The sequence below is a fragment of the Otolemur garnettii genome, unplaced genomic scaffold (assembly GCF_000181295.1).
Source record: "Otolemur garnettii isolate 467f Iridium unplaced genomic scaffold, OtoGar3 scaffold00338, whole genome shotgun sequence".
Lineage (NCBI taxonomy): Eukaryota > Metazoa > Chordata > Mammalia > Primates > Galagidae > Otolemur > Otolemur garnettii.
Genome location: NW_003852733.1, coordinates 219,554 through 221,942, shown reverse-complemented (window position 1 = coordinate 221,942; position 2,389 = coordinate 219,554).

The window sequence follows — 2,389 nt, the reverse complement described above, 5'->3', positions numbered from 1 at the left end:
CCTCCAGCTCTTGGGCTTAGGTAATGCTCTTTCCTCAGCCTCCCGAGTAGCTGGACTACAGGAGTACACCACGATGCCCGGCTATTTATTGTTGCAGTTTGGCCGGGGCCGGGTTTGAACCTGACACCCTCGGTATATGGGGCCAGCGCCCTACTCACTGAGACTCAGGCACCTCCTAAAAAGAAAAATTTGAATTTAATAACATTAGATTTTCTTACATTTTGGGAGATTCTTAGTATTGTAATAAAATTACTGACTGCAAATCTGCAGAACCTTCTTTGAAAACTTCATAGAATAAATAAGTAGAAAGCAGATAACATACAACAATTCTTTGCTCTGTTCCTGGAATTTCTGAACCAAATACTAATATCACCACTTCACACACATATTACGGATATGATGCTAAAGAAAAACAAGCCTTTTTTCCAGACACAGTCTCATTCTTTTGCCCATGCTGGAGTGTCATAAGATCAGCCTAAGTCACAGCAACCTCAAACTCCTGGATTCAAGCAGTTCTCCAGCCTCATCTCCACCCACCCAACCCAGCTGGGGAAACCAAAGCAACCACTCCAATGCCTACCTAATTTTTCTATTTTTAGTAGAAAAAGTATACTGGTCTCACATGCCTGAGCTCAAGCAATCATCCTACCTTGGGTCCCAGAGTACTAGGATTCCAGATATGAACCACTGCACCCAGTCCAAAAAATATTTAAAAAAATTTTTTGGCTCGGGGCCTATGGCTTAACTGGCTAAGGCGCCAGCCACATACACCTAAGGTGGCGGGTTCTAATCCCCAGCCCGGACCCGCCAAACAACAATGACGGCTGCAACCAAAAAATAGCCGGGCGTTGTGGTGGGCGCCTGTGGTCCCAGCTACTTGGGAGGTGGAGGCAGGAGACTCGCTTGAGCCCAGGAGTTGGAGGTTGCTGTGAGCTGTGATGCCACGGCACTCTACCCAGGGGGACAGCTTGAGGCTCTGTCACAAAAAAAAAAAATTTTTTTCACAGAGATACTAAAAAATACACAAATATTTTGTGTTCTGAAAAGCAATGGAGGAGCAGTCACATCCTGCAGTCACATTCCAACTATAGAAAGTTCTTTTATTCTCACTATAACCTAGAAGGAATATCACTGAAAAGTAAAGTCCTTCTAGAAATTAAGGACTAATGAAACAGGCATCGTGGCTCACAACTGTAAACCTAGCACCCTGGGAAGTCAAGCTGGGAGGATTGCTTCAGCTCACAAATTTAAGACCAGCCTGAGGAAGCGTGAGAACCCCTCTCCACTAAAAAATAGAAAATCCATTAGCCAGGCATTGTAGAGAAACCTGTAGTCCCACATATTTGGGATGCTGAGAGAGAAAAATCACTTGAACCCCGGAGCTTTAGGCTGGTCCATGCAAGACTGATGCCATGTCGCTCTATTGTGAGGCAAGAGAGTGAGATTCTGTGTCAATAAGGAAATAGAAATTAAAAAAAACAGGGCAGCTCCTGTGGCTCAAACGAGTAGGGCGCCGGCCCCATATGCTAGAGGTGGTGGGTTCAAATCCAGCCCCAGCCAAAACTGCCAAAAATAAAAATAAATAAAAAATTAAATTAAATTTTAAAAAACAGTACAGAAGTGCCCTTATATTAGACCAAGACAAAGAAATCCAGGATTCTCAGAAATCCCAATTAATCTCTTTCCCAATTAATCTCATCATATTATATTGTGTGGTTTCCTCCTGGACCTTTGGACCTCTGACCACTGTTACCTGTTTCATTCACTCCAACCTACCTGGGGGCTTCACTACTGTCTGTTGTGCTTTCACCTTCCAGGGTTCTTTGCTTTGCTCCAGGCAAGTGATGATGTCGGGCTTAGAGAGAGTGAGACCTGTTGTATTAGAAAAAAGGAACATGACTCTGATTTGAATTCTTCAAGTGGTCATCTATTACCTTGCTAAAGTAGAGAAAAGAACACTTTACAACATCCTGAAAGAATAATCCCCAAATACACATTCCTTACAAAAACTTTAGAATCTTTAAAAAGTATGTTAAGTTGGAGGATTTTTAACTCCACCACCCAGTAGTACTGAAATAAAATTTGGTGCTAGAAATCAGACTTAAAGGTGTGGGTAACAATCTATGCCACTAAATTTCTGAAATTTCCATCAATCTAGTGAAGGATATAAAACAGCCAAAAAAGGTTAAGATTAATGCCAAAATAAACCATCTCTGGCATTTTCTTTCCTATATCATGATATCCCTAAATTGTCCTTAGAAACAAGAAACTGATACTCATGCAGTCAAAGAAGAAACTGAATAAAAACCTTTTACAAAGAGAGAATATGAAGTGTAGTCCAGGAACTGTGTATTTCAGTTCTCCTCACCTAGGAAGACCAGGTGTCTGT